This window comes from Arvicola amphibius, chromosome 2 (genome assembly GCF_903992535.2).
Source record: "Arvicola amphibius chromosome 2, mArvAmp1.2, whole genome shotgun sequence".
Taxonomy (NCBI): Eukaryota; Metazoa; Chordata; class Mammalia; order Rodentia; family Cricetidae; genus Arvicola; species Arvicola amphibius.
In genome coordinates, this window is record NC_052048.2 from 165,403,438 (window position 1) to 165,422,932 (window position 19,495).

Sequence of the window (19,495 nt, forward strand, 5' to 3'; positions counted from 1 at the left end):
TGCGGGTGACACTCGCTGCGGGAGCACCAGGAGGGGGAGACTCGGGGCCGCTGATCTCCCGCTGTGCTTGCTTTAGACTCCAGAGCCTGGGAAGAAGGAGAAAACAAGTAGCCAGGCAGAGGGAAACTTTGCCACCTAGAAAGTTTCACCTTGTAGAGGGCGGAGGTGGGGCGGGGCTTGAGAAGGCGCGACCCCCCACCCCCCCAGGCCAGGCGCACGGGCGGCGGGAAGGGCGGAGACGGTGTCCCCCACCCACCCCGAGGGTGGTGCCAGTTCCCACCTCGGCCCCTCGAGGGACCGGTGGGACAGACCGAGAGCGACAGGGACGAACGGACACGTGCTGGGGCGGGTGCCTGGGTCTCATCGCCTCCAGCCCGGACGCGCCGGGGCGCCGCCAATGCCCGGCTGAGTCACGGGCCGGGCAGGGCGCGTGTGGGAAGGGGCGGAGCAGTACGAGGGCGCTCGGCGGGGTTCGGCCCGGGCCGCAGGTGACCGGGACAGCCTCGCCGCCCACAGCTCCCGATCCCGGGTGACCTGGTGCCGAGCCAGCTGCGGGGCGACCGCAGACTCCACGGAGAAGGGCGGAGCGCGGGTGGTCCCGGCCGGCTGACTTCGCGCTCCCGGGCACCGCAAGGTACAAACTCCAGCCGCGTCAATCCCGCACCCACCCTCTCCCAGCACCTCCGCTTTCTTTGTTCCACTAAAGGGAACTGGTTGCCGCTCCGCAGGGCAAGACCAACGAGGTGGGTGCGAGCTCGGGGGCTTGGGAAACTGAAGGGATGGGGTCGGGGAAGGTGCAAACTAGAATTGAGCTTGTCGCCTTAGGATAGTGCTGTTGACGGCCACCTGTGTGACTCAGGGCGCTGGGAGCAGTGGGTGCTCATGGACTGCTGTGGCTCTGCAAGTTTTACCGTCGTGATCTGACTCAGCCCTTACAAAAGGGATCCGGTCACCCTGTCCAGGGTGATGTAGCCTGCAAGGTTTGAGCTCAGCTATTTCCTTGTTCCCAAGCCCTGCTTTATCTGCCTTATGTGGGGCGGGGGTGAGGGGCGTCTTTCCAAAGGGCAGGTGTTTCTGGGATGGTCTGAATTTTTTATTCCTGGCAAACACGCAGAGTGTGTGATCCATCATTTTTGATCCTACTTGATCTTTTCGCTGGGACTTTGTGGAGGTGAAATACATTATAACCAGAGGTCAGGCGGTCTGGCTAGTAGCAGTATAATTCTTAAAACATCAGTGGAAGTACAATGCAGAATTTACTCCAAGCTGTGGTTTCCCATTTCCTATCTTTTATGTTTTAGAAGAGCCATTTGCTAATTTGGCAGTTGGCAAGGGTTTCAGGGGTTCACGCATGAGTGCTTGTCCGTGGGTTTTTGCCTTATCACAGGCTGTGTTCAAAGCAGCTCTCGGGCAGAATGAAATATTGTCAACTTTCTTAGGCGAAAGAATCAGGAGTCTCTAATTGCCAAGTGAAAACGGTCCATGAATATGAGGAGATTGTAAAAGCTGTAACTGGAGAGAATATAGACGGCATTTTAAGAAGGCTGTTCGCATTTTGTAGCGTTGGGTGGAGGTTTATTCTGTCGCTTCTAGCAGCCAGCCATACACACATTGCCATGCAAATGGATTCAGAAGAACATTATTTTCCTTTACAGCTCAACTATTAGAGCTGACTAATGAATTTTTTTTCTGCATGAAGATGATCTGAAAATGATGTCCATGGTGTTTTCCTTTGCTACTGGGATATAAATTGTGCTTTTATGGGAACACTGTTAATGTTGCTCAGATTATTTACAGGTATATAGCTTTCCTCTCCATCTGGAAGCCGACTCGGCTTTGTTCTCAAGGGGAAACGTCCATTGTGGAGCAGAAATGAGGTGCTGTGGTCTCTGCCATTGCAGATTGTGACACAGCCAGTGTTTACCTCATTTGAACAGATAGATAACACGAGTGATATGTACATCTTCAATAAGAAGTTTTATAGCACCGAAAAAATGTGTTCCTACAAAGTGTAATAGGTGCTTTAAATCTTGCGGTCAGTTTCCAGACTCAGCAGGGCGCTCGTCAATAGTTATTAACTTAGGCATATTCCGCTGTAAACAAGATAAATTTAGAGCGTGTCGAGGATGATCAGGGAACTGCTGCCTTTTCCCATACTGCTTTGTTCTTGATCATGTGCAGCAGGGAGTTTACACGAGAGATGCACTACAGGTTCTGAGAACCTAGGGCAAGCTTTATCTGTAAAATAGAAAAGTAAAAGTGGCGACAGGCCATGAATATGAAAGTTTAATATTGTGTTACTTTTAAGTCTATAGTGAGAGGAAAATAATTTTCTCAACAATGTAAATACCTACAATTTGTGATTTCTAAGACCAGGTGAACAAATCCCCCATGTTTGTCCTGAACTTTTTTTTTAAAAAATGTTTTAATGAGGACTGCACTTAGAATTATACTTTAAAGGTCAATTTGTAGCACTGTTAATAGAAATAAATAGTTTACGGTAGAGTTAGTCGGTTTAAAAAAAAACACAAGTCTTTGTAATAACCGCAGGTACGGGTTTTCTCAGATGTGGTTTTCTCAGAACAAGAAGAAGAACTCAGGGGCTGGCACTGTGTGGCTGTCCACGTGTCACTCTCTGGTTCACACCCGTGGTCAGGCTTGGCTAACCACGCATCCAGACTCCCTCTCATTTCTGCCCCCTTCGCTTTTCATCTCTATCCCTTGGCTTCGCCCCCATTTCATGCAGTTTTCTGGTTTCTTCTTCACTGGCATTCGGCTTGGTGATGGTCACCGGAGCCATCTCTCTCTTCCCTACCACTGCAGGGGAAAATGTGTACAGGTGTTTTGCTTGTCTGCGTATCTCTGCACCATGTATGCGCCTGGCGCCCATGGAGGCCAGAAGTGTGCATCAGATCTCCTGGAAGTTACAGATAATTGTCAGCGTCCTCTGATGGGGCAGTCGCTGCCCTTAAAAGCGGAGCTATTCCTCTAGCGTCCCTTTGATACCCTTTGGCCTACTGTGTTTGTGCCTGGGATACCTAAAGTCCTTATCATCTCCCTTCAGGGGCAAAGTGGATGCAGACTCTCAAGTGCAGGAAGTCCTTTTCTGCCTGGTTATGTTGCAACTCTTGTCTGATACTGGGCCCTCAGGACAGAGTTTCATGGGTTTTTCTTAGTGCAAAACAACAGCCAGCTCTCAGTAATATGCAGTAGACACCGTGACCAGTGTCTGTTTGGGATCATGTTGGTTAGGAGTTCCTCACACTTACTGACTCACTACTGAACTCAGATTTTTCTCACCAAAACGAGCAAAGAAGCTTACTGTGATCAGTATCTGTGCTGGTTCTAGGAGAATATCCAAGAGTGGAGGAGGTAAATAAAAATGTATTTGCCCTCGAGAAATTTACAGTCTAATGGCGTAGCCAGATATCACACATACAAAGTGAAGCTAGAATCCTTAATTATTAAGGGAACGTTACATGACAAAGATATTCAGTCATCTCACTCGCTGAAGACTGGAACATAAAGAACTTCAGATGTCTAAGCTGCTTCTGCTTACTTCCATCTTCATATTCTCCACATTGGGCAGAGCTCATCTTAAGGCCTTCACAGTCCCACATTATTGACTAGGGCTGGCTTGAGCCAGCTGCTCAGCCCATTCCTAGCCAGCAGCAGAGGTTTAGCTCCTGCAAGACTTTCCACTGGTTAGAGACCAAGATGAGTGTAATATTTCTACGCTCTGGTAATACACCCAGTCCCCACCCCCCCTCTCCCCGCCTCCCTCTTAACCTCTCAATTTCCTTTTTTACTTTTCTCTTAACTTAAAAAAAAAAAAATAAAAAGCCTTTCTTCATATGTGTGGGGTCTTCTGCCCATTATCAGATTAAGAGCGGTGAGTGGCTTTGTAATCTGCCAGTCCATCAGAAAGCCCGTTCTCAGATATTTCTTCAGCTGTGTTAAATTGTTTAACGTTTATATTCCCCTTGGGTTTTGTTTTAATAAAAACACCCAGTAAAATCAGACTCCTTTGCTTTTCAAGGGACAAAATGAAGCAAGTTTTTATAAGCTATAAAACATAATTGAGAGAGAGGAATCACACATGTGGCGTGTGTAACAGGAGGTGTGAGCGCTGTGAAATGGGGGAAAATCAGCTTGGTCATCACAGACCCCAGCATATGTATTCGTTCTGTGCTTGTGTAGATGTGTGCAAGCACACACATACAGCTCTCCGGTTCACATCAAATTGCGGAGCCGCGGGGCCATAGAGTAACGTGTGAAAAGCTATGGTTCATATAGATGATATCATAAGTAGTGAAAACCTGACAGTTTTCACTACTTATGATATGGGGAAAGCAGTTGTGGGATGTGACCAAAGGGCCACGGGTGCTGAAGACAGCCAAGCTCCTTGTCTCTTAACAATGTGACTGGATTCAGTATACTTCATTGAGCATCTGCTAGGCATTGTTCTACTGTGTGCGCTTTCTGTAGGGGATGAAGCCCTCCAAAACTGTAACTCATGACACCCTGTTCTGTTGAGGGAGGCAAAAAAGAAATTGTCAATAAAATGCTTGTTGTATGCTATCGATGAGGAGAATGGGCACTGTTGAAGGTAAGGAGGATAGGAATGGAGACTGAAACCCAGCAACGAGATGAGGGAAGGACCTCTCATCAAGGATGACCTTAGCCAGAACCTTAAGGAGATAGCGTGAGAACGCCAAGAGTCCCCTCCACAGTATCCTTGTGTTCTTGTGTTTTTCTGAAATTTTGCACTGCACAACTGGCCACAGAGTCTCTCATTTAGAAGGTGGGGTGTTCTTTAAAAAAAATTAAAAGGCCTCTGTGGGTAGCTCCAGTCTCAAAGGCAAAAATACAGAGGTGTCCCGGACCTTTTGTTTATAACACGAAAACAGATTCATGGCAGCTCCCTATGTTCCTCAGGTTCAACAGCAGAGCTATTGGCCCGTTAGGCTTCTTACCTTCTGCCCTGAGTCTGGCTCAGCTGAATTTGTGGGCAATCAAACCCACATAGTCATCGCAGGTCCTCTCCAGGGTGTCACCTGGGTGCCAGCAAGCAAGGCAGTTGCTATAGTGTAGAGTCTGTGTGCTGGGCACTTGTGTCTCCCCCCTCCCTCCGTGCCCTTCTGCCTTCTGTGCGAAGACACCGTGCTGATCTCCCTCCTCTTCCTTTCCTGTTCGGCATGTGTCCTATAGAAATATTTGCAAACAAGTGTCTTACATGAATGAAGCTAACCATTTTTCCCAGGTGCTGACAGATGTTCCACCAAAGAGGGGACAGTCATCACTTGGCATCCAACACTGGAGCTGTCGTGTGGCCTTTCTGTGTGTCATGAACCAACGTGATAGCTATCTTGTAAATTTTCAAGAGAATCCACACAGATCCCAATTTTAAAATGTTAATTTGGCATACTTATATACTATACATCCAAGAGGGACACAAAGTCTGCAGGCTTGATTTGGTCCCATGTGGCCTTGACAGTTTCTGCACAATGGTGTGGCTCCGTAGGTTACTGTCCAGTGGAACAGCACGTACAGCCAGAGTGTCTTAGATGACTTTCCAAACAAAGCACTTAGTTTTTCTAGAATTCTCAAAAAAAAATCTACTATGAAAGTTAAGTCAAAAAAAGACAAGGCTATTTTATCATCCATCACTTATTAGAACATGCTCCTCTAAACTGGCCACTCCACATGCTTTGCATCAGGCTATGGACATTTCTAAGTAGCAGGATAATCTAGTTATTTCATTCTTACACTGAGGCACTGATTTTTCTGAAAGCTGAATCCATCATAAGTTTGTGTGGGAACTTCATTTCCAAGTTCTCCCGGTTCAGACTAGGCTCTCCTCTTGGAATATTGGCTCTTTATTTTGGATCTGATTGAGCCTTCCTCCTTTGTTTTTTCTTTCCCTACTATTGAAACGCAAAACGTGCTCTGCCCTGCTGGTTTTGCTGGCTTTGTGTGCCCTTTCAAAGCAATCAGCTCCATGTTGCAGTCTACTTTTCCAAAGGAAGAAAGGCTCACAGGTTATGTACAGACATGTTTCCTCTAATCCTAGAAACTAGCTAAAGTGCCCAAGCTAGCAGCCTTCCGGAGAGCTATTGTGTACAAAAGGAAGATTATGTTCTGTATGTTTCCCTACTATTTTAAATACAAACATAATCACGCACCATAAAGCAGTGCATACATTAAGATTGCAGACCTTTTCCTGTTTTGAAATGATGAGATGTTGCCTGCAAGTAGGAAATCTTGAGATAGCACCTAGGATCTGAGGTCTAGTTTTGAAGTTGTATATTACAACAGAATCACTTGGAGATCCAAAAATGACTCCAACTGATGACTGAGAGAGAGAGAGAGAGAGAGAGAGAGAGAGAGAGAGAGAGAGAGAGAGAGAGAGAGAGAGAGAGAGTAAGTAAATGTCTGTAGTAGAGTTGGGAATGCTCTGTCGCCTCCTCTGAGGCCTGCTTATGTGGGAAAGAAAAGCCCAGCCAAGTGTTGGGTCCATAAGACAACTCAAACTGACTTTAAAAACTAAGTCTTGGCTTAGTTTGAGGCCAGAGCATTTTCTCCCTTTGAGTTTTAAACCTAGGGGTCTTTTAAGGGAAATTTAATCCATGTGTTTTTGATTCACTAAACCTTAAACCATTACCCATAAACTGAATGTCCCTCGGAGCTCTTTGATGTCTACGAAATCTTTGAAACCATGGAAGTACCCACTGATTTTCAAGGAAAATATGACGTTGGTTTTTGCGAAGAGTGAGTAAATGGCATCTTTTAAAAATCTGGAATAGGTGTAAACTATCAACAGAGCTCAGTGAATGGGCACTAACACAATGTGAAAACTCTTGGTACTGAAGGAATGTTTTTGACACCCCTCATCTTACTAGCATCTTTTATTTATTTATTTTTTTGGTTTTTCGAGACAGGGTTTCTCTGCAGCTTTAGAGCCTGTCCTGGAACTAGCTCTTGTAGACCAGGCTGGTCTCGAACTCACAGAGATCCGCCTGCCTCTGCCTCCCGAGTGCTGGGATTAAAGGCATGCGCCACCACCGCCCGGCTACTAGCATCTTTTATATAGCAAATATTCATCTTTTTCTTTTGTCACGTAGTAGGTATCCAGCAAATACTTACTTGAGTGTTAAGTGAATGACTTTCTTCAGCCTGGAACCTTTTACCTAATGCCAATCTTTATATCCAATATCAATATTCATCTGTCATGTCTTAGAACAAGATCTATTCTGAGTGTGTTGACCTGTTTCGGCAACTTTCAAATATAAGCCATCTAACTAAATATATGACATTTATTGAAATTCATTTTGTACCGTGAAGCAACTGCCTTGCAAAGAGTTCTGAAAATAGGAAGGAATTTCTAGGCTAATTTGATTAAATATTCTGTTGTTACCATATGCTTTCTGAAAATTGATTTTCCCTCTTTTACTATTCCTGTCTTCCCTCCACCCACCTTGACACACTTGCTGATTGAAAGCTATGCCCAGAAAGGGGAAGGTATACGTATGCCTGGGAAGAATAACGAGTTCAAATAGGCTTAGGAAACATATACTATAGGTATAAACTACTATCATGTACAAGGGTATGTATGAGGAGTGCTCAGTGGTAATGGTGCCCTTGGGTTTTACTCCAAATGACATTGAACTCCATTGTGTGGAGGAAAGCACCTTGTTGCTGTCGCTGGATCTCCTGTTTGTGTGTGGTATCTGCTGACTCTACTTCCCAGCTGGACTCAACACAAGCATGCCGCTTTCCACGCAGTTGAAGTGCAAATGGATAGAATGCATGGTTGCTTTGCAGAGAGGGAAGGCACAGAACTGGAACAAGCCATGTGGTCGGTTTTGATGCCAGACTTAGATTTCTAATTGTTCATCGTATCTTATCCTCAGGAACCCTTCCTCATTCAGAGCATGCAGCATGTGAAGTGGCTATGTTTAGTTATTTCTTATATTGGGGGAGATGGAAAAGGGGGGGAATTATGTTATTACAATTATAGATTTCTTTCTGTTGACTCTGAAGGTTTACTGCCTCCAAACGTCATCAGAAGGGCTTGTTTAGACATTTCATTACAGATAACTCTGTAGAACGAGCAACTTATTTATATAGCTTAGAATACTCTGATGTTTTTGTGCTTGGTTTAATCATTAATTAAAAACGATGCGTTTTTGTTTTTGTTTTACACAACTGTGTTACAAGCGTTTTAAAATTCCAGCTAAAAGGTCTTACAGCTTGATAAATCAAGGAAGTTCCTTGGAGAGAATATGTAAAATTGTTCAGTTCAAGACATTTTTTGTGGTAACTTTTATGCCACAGACACAGAAAATCAATACTACCTGGAGGTTTTGATGGGTATTGGGTCAGTGAGAAAACAGAGGTGAATGATAGGAAAACACTTGAAGGGTCAAGGTGCATTGTAAGTCAGTGTCCAACGAGGAGCCAACTGCCTGCTCGCTTGCCTTTTCTGCAAAGGGATTTTTATTCTTGATAATTTCAATGTATTTTAATCACGTTCAGCCCCAATTCTTCCCCTTAACCCTTTACAGATCCACTTCCATCTCTTCATACCCTATTTCATGTCCTTTCTTTTAAAAAATCTAACAGCCCATTAATTCTGACATGTGGTATCAGCCTACTAGACGCCAGACCCTTAAAGAAAATGGACTCTTCCTCCCCCAGAGCCTGAGAACTGGTCGTAGCCCTTCCCGCTAGGATAGGAGCACGTACGCCCCCTCCCTCTCCATCTAGAACAACTGGCTTGGTCTTCTTCAGGTTTTGTGCAGGCAACCATAACTGTTCTGAGCAGTCCTGAGTCTAGTGTCCTCTCATGTCCAGAGAAAACTGTTTTGTTCTGGTGCTGCCCACCTCTGGCTCTTAGAATATTTCACCTGTGTCTTCCACTGTGGTTCCTGAGCCTTAGGGTAGGGGTGTGGTACCGATGTCCTATTTGTGACTGGGAACTTCCTAGGCACTTTGGATGATTGTGTTGTTTTATTAGCCACCATCCACTCAACTAATCCAGAGGTAGAGAGATGTCAATTTAGAGGGAAATTTGGTACTACAGCCATTTATTAAAAATGACAGCAGTTGGTTCAGCAGTTGAGGCTTGAAGTGGTTGAGGGGTGAAGGATCCACAGCCACGGGTTCTTGGCCAGATCTGCAGTTAGCAGGCATGTGTTTCCCCCTCTAGAGTGAGCCTTCAATGCAATCAGAAAGCAGTTGTTCACCCCCGGAACATGCATTGCGCTCATGACTCTATCTTGCTGGTCACTGTTGTTGCTCACAGGGTTCACAGATGGGGAACTCTGATGACGTTTTTCTCCCACAACCAAAAGTAACGGCAATAACCTAAATTATTTGGGGGTCTTTGGAACTTCTCTGACCAACAATACAAGGGGAGGTATCGCATACCTGACACTGAGATTTCTATTTGACAACATATGTCTTCTGGGATGAGCATGATCTGCTGTGTAGCTCCCACAACCTTGTTATATGAATACATACATGTACTATGAAGCTTATAAAGTAGATTTCTACGTGACTGTCTCAAACATCCCCAGTGTGATTCGTCCCACCCCACTGCCCTCTCCTGCTCCACCCTCCCATCCCTCTCTCCACTTAAAACTCCCTCCCCATTGTTAACCCTTTCCCTCTCCATATGGTCTCTGTTCTGTTAGCCCTCCTCTCTTGGGATCTTTCTTTGCCCTTCCCATCAACAGCCCCTTTCTTGTTTTCTTGTTAGATAGGTACTCCAAATTCAACACAGAAATCTGAAGATTTGACACTAGAGTCGGCGTATCAGTGAGAACATGCAGCATTTGTCTTTCTAGGTTACCACATTCCGTATTCTGTTTCCTAGATCCATGCGTTTACCTGCAAATTTCTTCATTTCGTTTTTCTTCCATAGCTAAAGAAAATTCCATTTTAATACAGGCATCACATTTCATCACTCCTTCTTTTGGTAGACATGCCGGCTGTTGTCATGTTCCAGACACTGTGCATAAAGCGACCGCGGACACGAATGAGCAGGTATCTCTGCAGCAGGCAGGAGGGCCCTTTTGATAGACGCCTGGAAGTGGTACAGTCGGTCGAATAGCGGAGCTGCTGCTGTACTAAGGTCCACAGCTGCTCCATCACAGCCTTTCCCTTTCCCTTTCACAGCCGCGCATGAGCGCTCCCCTTTCCCACCCGCGAATGAGCGTTCCCCTTTCCCACCCGCGCATGAGCGGTCCCCTTTCCCACCCGCGCATGAGCGGTCCCCTTTCCCACAGCCTTGCCAGCACTCATTGTCTTTAGTTTCCTTAATCTTAGCCTCTCTGACTGGAGTAAGATGAAATCTCAAAGAACGTAAATCTCTTCTGTCACACATGCTTTACCTATTACAGAAGGGAGACTATCATCTGTATTGTTCTTTGAATATGGTTGTGTCACCAAAGAAGCCCAAGAATAAGGTGTAAGCAAGTGGAGTTGGCGGAGATCTTTAAAAGGTGGCTAGCAGGAGGAAGTGTGTAGCACACTGGAGCCTTCTAGGACACCACTGGCCCTCTGATCCCTGGCTCCAGATGTGAGCACGCAGCTTAGTATACCCTAGCCATTGCCATGTGCTGCGCACCATGAATTCTTGCCCAGAAGGCTCCAAAGCTGTGAGCCGAGTAAACCTTTGCTCTGTAAAGCCGTCTGCCTCCCATATTTCACAGCAAAGCTTACTAATGTAACTATCCAGATGTAAACCGGCCTCTAAGTTTATCCTGTCTTTGTCTACTAGTGGGAACTGCAGGAATGTGAGACAGAAACACAGCTTTTATTATCAGTGGCGTGTTCTAAGCACTCTTCAGCCAACTCTCGTACACTGTGTCAAGTTCCTCTTTTCAGAGGCAGTCATGAAATTAAACCCAACAAGTTTGGAAGTTTTTTGCTCCATTTTCACAGAAAATGTTTCTATCATACATAATTATTACAATATAAGAATTATTACTGTGAACAAAAGCTATGGTCTTACGAACTGTATCAGTAATCATTTTCCACTGAAAAATCTCTGTTGTGGATGTGAATTAGCTTCCCTTGAGGATGTATCTTGAAGCCTTTCTTTGGATGTTCACTACAATGGAATCCATGCTAGAGTGAATGTGGAATTAAAAGTTCATGTTTTGAATAAACTTAGACCTAAATAAACTTAAACCTTGATCTAAAGATTTGAGGATAACATGTTACTTCCTGTCTTTTTGTCTTTGCTTCCCGTATTTTTGTTCATCTGAGACTCTAAACTAGGCAGCTATCATCTGACCTGGCTTCACGTTTGGGCATGACCCTCTCTTTCCACCTCCAAGTGGAGGCCACAAAGTCCCAAGAGAGCCTGTGGTTTACACACTATCTAGCTAACACAGGACAGCAAACAAGTGTATATCATTTAAGAGCTTGAAGAGTCTTTAGGTTTAAACATTCGTTAGCTATTGTTGGTTGACGGGGAAGAACCTCAAGCAGAAATGAATATGTATTTTGGACTTCGTAAAACTGCTTCTCTGTCATGTCAAAATTAAGAGACTTGTCGATTTTATTTCGGTCTGACTAGCACATAGATTGTCCCTTGCAATCTGTGTGTCAAGGCCCATTGACTTTTAAGCACTCTTCAGATCTTTACCGAGCTTTATAAAATGCTCTTTAAGTCACCAGAAAAGTACAGATAAAATCCCAGGCAGTTTTGCTAATGGCACTGAAAGGTGACAGCCCTTGGATCTGTGCTATAAGATGATTAATTACTTTCCAACTACTATTAAACATTCTTAGTGAATAACGAGACTGGAATTCAAGACCAAAGCTCCCTCACAGTTCCTAAAAGGGTTTTACTTTTCAGAGTTAGATGATCATTATATCTGATTCATTTCTTCAACATCTTTATGTCATTGAATTTACTGAAGAGAGAAGAGTATCTGTTTTGATGTGTTTTCTTTCCCCAGACGTTATCTCTTCCAGATTTCAATAAATCTCGTTCTGAAATAATAATAATAATAATCAGAGCCTGGCATTTCCTCTTAATAAAGACCCATAGATCTGATGAATTATGGAAGAATTTGCTGCAGAGGCCATAATCGTGTAGCCATCTACTCTTCAACTCAGCCTGCTCTCTCTGTAGGAGCTCAATGGGAACGGCACTACGTGCTTTAAGATGGGAGCTTCATGAAACATAGTTTTGTTCTTGGTCCTTCCATCTTTGACATGTCCACAGTGAGTCCATTCCCTACAGATCCCTACTCCATCTTTCCCCGGGCCCGCTGCAATGACTCACGCTCTCACCATTTTCTCAAGCTCTCCGCTGCCTTTGGCTTTCTTTATTCTCGATGTAATGTCTTTTTTCAGATGCAGAGAGGAGCAGAAGCCCATTTCACTCCGTGTCACCCATTATGACCTCCTTGGGTATGTCTCAGAGAGCGAAGTGGTCTTTCCAACCTGTGATCCTCATCCCTGTCTCCCCCACGTCTTTGATCACCTTGTTCTGCCTGCCCTGCCCTCGTTTTGGCTCCTCCCCTCCCACCTTTAAAGTCTCCTTAACCATTTTTTTTCATTCAGCCCTTAAGCAACCAGCTGCCTCTTCAAGAAAGGAAGAAAACACAGATGCAAGGTGTGCTGATAGGATCTTAAATACACAGTTGCCTAAGAACTTGCTCTGATTTGTCTTATCTTTCCAGTAAGAGTTCTTGAAAATGTATGCCTAACCTGTTTTCTCTGCTTTCTTTTTTCCTATTAATTGCCTAACTCATTTGATTCAAGCGGTCACCTCCATATGCCAAGAAAGTCTCCTTGTGGCCAAAGATAATAGACATTTGTTTTATTCCCACTGTCTCCCCCTGCGGAATACACTCTGCTCCATGATGTATGTCTAATTTCTTCCCCCCTTCTTGATACTTCTGCCTTAGCTTTCAAAACCCATCCAGACTCAGCCTCTTGTGTCTCTGTGTTTCCTTTGTTTACAACTTTTCTTTATACCTTTGCAATAAAGGCTTTGCTAGCCCCTATCTGAAATACTGGGGTCAGAAAAGTTTCAAATTTTAGAGTTTTTTTTCCCATCATTTTTTCCATCACGCAGATTCTCGAATAGAAAGCATAGGCTGTAATAAATATCCAAAATAAAAAATGCTCCAGAACTCACAACTTTTTAAGTGTGCAGGTACTCAAAAGATGACAGACATTAGAGGACTTTACGTTCTTGGTTTTTTAGACTATGGGTATTTATCCTGCATTGCTCTCCAACAATGAAGACGGCAGCTTTTGAAGTTCAGATGAACCAATGGAGCACAAATTTCTGTCTGTGACTCCATCTTTTTCTTAGACTACCATCTCAGGTTGGAAGATACTTCCACCTGAATGATCAGCAGGTGCCTTTGAGGTAGTAATTAAACTATCATGAAGTGTCAGTCTCTCTTATGATCAACAACTATGCTGAATCATTAGCACATACGTGTTCTCTCTCTTCCTAGTCCTGTCATCACTTTCGATCTAAATTTATGAACTCTTTGTTTGGGTTCATTCTTTCAGATATTAACTTAGTTGTCATTTATTTTTTTTGACATATGTGTTTACTAAGTGCCATGTAATGACAATAATTTAGTAGTTGACAGCCAAGCTCCCAGGCTAGTAGGAAACACACATTGCAATGCAGTGTGATGAGGACAAGGTGAGAGGAAGGCACCTGAGAGAGTCCCTGTTTCCCTCTGGAAGATGAGAGAGGCATCAAGATTTCCCAGATGGATCTCCTAAGGCGAGACTGAGAGTTATCCAGGTGAAGCAACTAAAGACTGCTCAAAAAAAAAAAAAAAAAAAAAAAAAAAAAAAAAAAAAAAAAAAAAAAAACCAAAAAAAAAAAAAACAACCCACATACGCCAACACCCAAAGTGAGAGAGTACATAGCTTGCTTTAAAAATTCAGAATCGAATGGTCAGTCCAGCAATTGCGGGAGTAAGTCTGGAGAGACCACGCGTGTCGTTCAAGCTTTCCTAAGGTGGTGACTCTTTGTTCAGTTCAGAAACAGCATAATCCAATTTTCTGTTCAGAAAAAAAAAAATGTCTCCTGTACTTTGGAGAACAGATCATGAAGACAAGGGTGGAGAGGGGAAACCAGGTAGAAAAACTGTAGCAATGCAGGTAAAAGGTGACACTGAGCAATGAGACAGGCATGTCTGCCATTCCTGCAAATGGGAGTCCAATACGATGACGTGGGAATGTGGGAGATGGGAGGCACAGATAAGATGCCCGTGGGAGAGCAGGTGTCCGGAGAGCGAGTACAGGTTCCACAAGGATCTCCATCTGTCCTTTTAGCTCCACTTACTCCTCCTGCTCTTCCAGCCTGTTAGCTTTGCTGGCCCCAGCCCTGGCTTCTACACTTCTTGTCGTCTCTTTTCTTATCCTTTTAGGTTGTATTAATTCTTTATTTGTTGTTGTAACAAAATGCATAACAAGAAGCAACTTAAGGGAGTGTTGGGCTCAAAGTCCGCTCAGGTCATTGTTCTATGGCTGCACTTCTGCTGAGGCCTGCCTGGTTCTCTCAGGAGAAGGGGATTATTTTGGTTGGTGGTTGGTGGTTTGCAACAAAATAGTCCATCATGGCTAAGAAAGCATGGTGGTAGAACATGAGACTGATCGATTGTCACATTGTGTCCATAATCAAGAAGCAAAAAGCTTTGAATGCCAGTGAGCAACTTGCTTGCTCCCCTTTCCCTTTCGGTTTAATTTGTAACACATTTGAGGTAGGTCTTTCTGGAAACATGCTCCCAGACATACCAGATGTGCATCTCCTAGGTGATTCCAAACCCAGTCAAAAGGACCCTGAAGATTAGCCATTGTGGTGATCTCAGCCAACTTCCTATCTTTCCACACCATCTACATGCTAATTGCTTCTTAATTTAAGTCTTTGCCCTAGACCTTTATTCTTCATTCTAAGACCCAAATATTTCACCACATGCCCAACAACTCTTGACTGTGTAAGCAGTACATCAACTGTGAACACAACCAAACTGGTTTCTTCACATCCCCTGGTCTTCAAATCTCCTGGTCGTAAACCCCACTGGTTGCGCTAACCCTTTACATCACCATATCTTCGATCAGGAAGACCAGTTTTCTTATTATAAAACCTTTAGTTGCCGGGCGGTGGTGGCGCACGCCTTTAATCCCAGCACTCGGGAGGCAGAGGCAGATGGATCTCTGAGTTTGAGACCAGCCTGGTCTACAAGATCTAGTTCCAGGACAGGCTCTAGAAACTACAGGGAAACCCTGTCTCGAAAAACAAACAACAACAACAAAAAAAAAACAAAAACAAAAACCTTTAGTTTCATTTCCCTTTTAAGCCACACACCTGACACTTTAATTCCATTCTCTCTCTTTTTTTTTTATATTTATTATGTATACAATATTCTGTCTGCGTGTATTCCTGCAGGCCAGAAGAGGGCACCAAACCTAATTACAGATGGTTGTGAGCCACCATGTGGTTGCCAGGAATTGAACTTAGGACCTTTGGAACAGCAGGCAGTGCTCTTAACCGCTGAGCCATCTCTCTAGCATTCTCTCCATCATCAAAATACAGCTACAATTCAGCCATTTCAGCCCGAAGGAAACTCCTTATTTCCTTGTAGCCCAGGCCAGTCCATCAGGTGGGACCACTTCAGCAGTCTGCCACTGGCTCCGTTGCCTCCCCCTTAGGCCACACTATCCCCTGCTGCGGGCGGTCTTCCTTCACACATTCAAAGGGATTCCATTCTTCTTACCTGTGCTCAGAAATCGCTTTCCACATGTCATTTGTCTGAGTTTTTCTTCCCTCAAGCTTCCCTCAAGCCACAGATTTCTCCCTGTACCCTCTCTTGAGACAATTCACATCTCCAGATGCCATCAACTTCTAATATACTCTACATCCTGCTTGCTTATATATTGCCACCTGAATGCCCCGCTAGTAAGTGCTTCCCACAAGAACTGGAGTGTTTGTCTGCTTACTGATGTATTTCAAGCATAGTAGGGCTGAATTCAGGCTAAGTAGTTGTTGATAGACAGAACTAATGCAGAGAGATGGATTTTTATACTCTCTGCTGATGAAAGTAAAATGATTCTGATCTAGGGAGTCCCCCACTTTTTTCTCCTTCTCATCCTCATCCTTGTGCTGAAGCAAGCTTTATCATCAGCACCACCAGCCTGCAAATAACAGCACAGAGATTTATTCATTAATAAAAGCTTGACCTTAGCTTATACTTGTTTTTAACTAACTCTTATAACTTAAATTAACCCATTTTTAATAGTCTATGTTCTGTCATGTACCTCCCACCCTGCTTCCTTCCTGTCTCCTAGTGTCTCTCTCTAGCCTAGATTTATCTTCCTCTTCCTCTTCCTCTTCCTCTTCCTCTTCTTCTTCTTCTTCTTCTTCTTCTTCTCTCTCTCTCTCTCTCTCTCCCTCCCTCCCTCCCTCCCTCCCTCCCTCCCTCCCTTCCTCCCTTCCTTCCTCCTGACTAGCTATTGGCCGTTCAATTTTTTATTACACCAATCACAGCAAATACATCTTTGCACAGTGTACAAATAGCCCACAACACTGTGCCTAGATGGTTGAATGACCCTCTGCACTGTTTTACAGCCTTCGTCTCCTTCCCACTTCTGTCTGCTCACCCCATGGTCACCAAAATGGGATGTATCTACTAACTTACATATCCATTGGCTCCCAACAACACATAGAATGCAGAGCCTTCAACAGAATGCATGAGGCTTTCTGTGAATGTGATTTGACAGTTTTAACCATGTGAGCCCCTCCCACCCAGCCTCTCTACTACTGTATTTAGAAAAGCTATGTCCCTTGTCCTCAAAGTGTCTGCATGTAGCTTAGCTGTCCTAAGACCTAGCTGAAGCCATCCCTGCTTTCTGTGATGCCTTTAGCGTCCCTTCTCTTTGTGCTCCTCCTGTGACAGCACTGCTAGGAGTGGGTGGTGAATAGGGCACCTAGTCCTCTGGGCAGTGGTTCTTTAAGTGAAAGGGGTCATTTAAAAAGACCATTCCCTCTTCTTACACTTCCTCTTCCTCATACATACATCTTACACAGAAGCAGGAGCCTGTGTGATTACACACACACACACACACACACACAAACACACACGCACGCACGCACGCACGCGCACACACACACACATACCGTCCTGAGCTGTTTTCTCTTCAATTGATCAGTTATATAAATGCAATGCTGAGCACAGTTGTTTTATGTTGTCCTAACCTTTAGGTTTATTGATTTTTTTCAAGCATCCAGGGTGTTTACTGAATGTTAGAAATGGAGTCCTATACTTACTTTTCTGCCCTGTCGTACTTTCATAGGGTTTGACTTGCTTGCCAGTCTCTGTTCATTTAAAGGCATTTGATTTTTATTTTGTAGAAAATGTGCTTAGTTCTTTCTTTTCTGATGATATATTGATCACAACATGTTTGTATGCTTTTGATTTTTCTTCCAAAATAATTGCATTATTTTCACCCATGAAAATCCTCACCCATAGAAAATAACAGCCAAGTCTGCTCATTCCATTCATTCACAGTAGTTCTGCAATTCCTACTTTGCCTACAGAAGAAACGTTTGTATAATTCAGCTTCGAAAGGGAGACATCACTCATTCAGTTTCAGAGGCGGCTTGCTAGTGTCAGCTTCCTAGAGGTTCTCGGACGTGAGCCAAACGGAGTTGAGAACCAAGTGAAAAGAGTGCTAGAAAGAAATGTCCACCCGATGTGACACCTTGTGTCCCCTTTCTTGCTAGATAGTGGTTTCTCTCCTTATGGCGCAGCCACCGTGACAAAAATGGACCTACTCACTGCCTGTTTCCCTGTGCAGATGTTTAATTTTTGCCTTGTGCCAACCCAGAGGAAATGGACCAGTCAGTAGTGTAACCTGCCTTTAACCCCAGCACTAGCAAACAGAGACCAAAAGAAGACCCTTTGAGACCAGCCTGAACAACATACAAGACCTTGTCTCATTCCAAAGATAATGAAGGGAGGAAAGGGAGAGAGGAAGGAAATGGATTAACCCAGTCTTGAGCACAGATCCACCATTTGGAACCAGAACATGCCTTATGCCCAGGACATTTTCCACCTCCACCCGCAGACAGGAGGGGATGTCTGATTCACTAGTGAGCAATGTGGCAGCTTCCTTTCCTCTGGATGTATCTCCCTCTCGGTTCACGTTCTGACTGCCCAGTCGGGTTCATGCTTTCCAAACTCTGCGGATGAATGGAGTGGGAAAGGGTTGTTAAGCTTGGTTTATTTTAACATGTAGACAGATGTAATCTATGAATTTATTTTATTCAGTGTTCCTGGCTTAATTGAACAAAATCTGGAAGAGAGTCTACACAATCTGAATCACAAACTCCCATTCATCTATTAGGCTGAATAAAAAAAAAAAAAAAAACTGCTTTTGATTTCAAGACTTTTAGTATGGTCTTAACAATGGGGAAGTTCAACCTTCCCATTTCCAAGGATAGCGAAACGTTCTCATATGAGCTACCATTTATTAATGGGGTAAATGCCTGTCTATCAATCAGGACTCTGACAGTTCAATGAATGCTCTGAATGGTATTTTATTTTTGCAACATGCACAATAATAAAACAAATGTCCATTTATTCTTTTTTCCCAGAAATTGGATGTTTTCAGCCATTCTTAAAAGAACAAAGATGTGTGCTAACTGTTTATGAATTTATGAGACAAAAATCTTGAGGCTAGAATGCGTTCTATTCTCTTAATCTTTACTCTTGCCGTATCAGACTTGAACAAAGATCTTAATCATGTATTGAAAGTGGAAAATGCACAATTCGCTTTTTGTTAGGCTAAATGTCTGTCATTTTCAACTTCTAATATGATGGTCAGGAGAAAGACTGAGATAACCACATAAAAACGAGAACAAAAGCACTATGTGTTTTTAAAGAAACGTTTGTGTGATGCCAAGCAAGTGCTTAGAGCCCCCCTAGTCCATTCATTGTAACACATGTGCATTATTGTAGTGCTAAGTTTAGCATGTTCTTCTATAGCCATCTGTATCTGAATCTTTAATAAATATGCAGATCTAGATCTTTTGTGGAGTTTCATGTAATGTGCAAGTTGCTATCTTCATTATAACTTTTTTCTAGAAAAAAAATGCTTATGTCCTTTGACAGTTATACTTTCATATGTATTTAAAGTCACTTGATGATTGCCCCGCTGATCACATTTAAAACAATGTTTTAGATATATAACAGCAACAAAATAAAAATAAAAATAAGAAATTGTGCACAGTTTGCAAATATAGATAGATAGGTGTGTGTGTGTGTGTGTGTGTGTGTGTGTGTGTGTGTGTGTGTGTTAGGGAAACAAACCCTTTAAAAAATTGAATCAAGCCTTGTGGTGCATGCCTTACGCCTCACTGCTAAGGAAGCTGGAATAGAAAGATCCTAAATTTAAGGTGTGTCTGGACTACAGAGAAAGTTCAGCAAGACTGTCTTGT

The 19,495-nt window shown here is 43.6% G+C and overlaps 1 protein-coding gene across 4 annotated transcripts in view; it reads left to right on the plus strand.

The window, feature by feature from the left end:
* Window positions 1-311: 311 nt before the first annotated feature.
* Window positions 312-19,495, plus strand: part of Met (MET proto-oncogene, receptor tyrosine kinase) — a 109,935-nt gene continuing 90,751 nt past the window's right edge. For 2 of the 4 annotated variants that reach the window (XM_038318315.1, XM_038318317.1), the window contains exon 1: window positions 312-743. The gene's annotated coding sequence lies outside the window, so the exon portion shown is untranslated. The remainder of the gene's footprint in view (window positions 744-19,495) is intronic. The other 2 variants (XM_038318316.1, XM_038318318.1) reach the window with 1 other exon arrangement.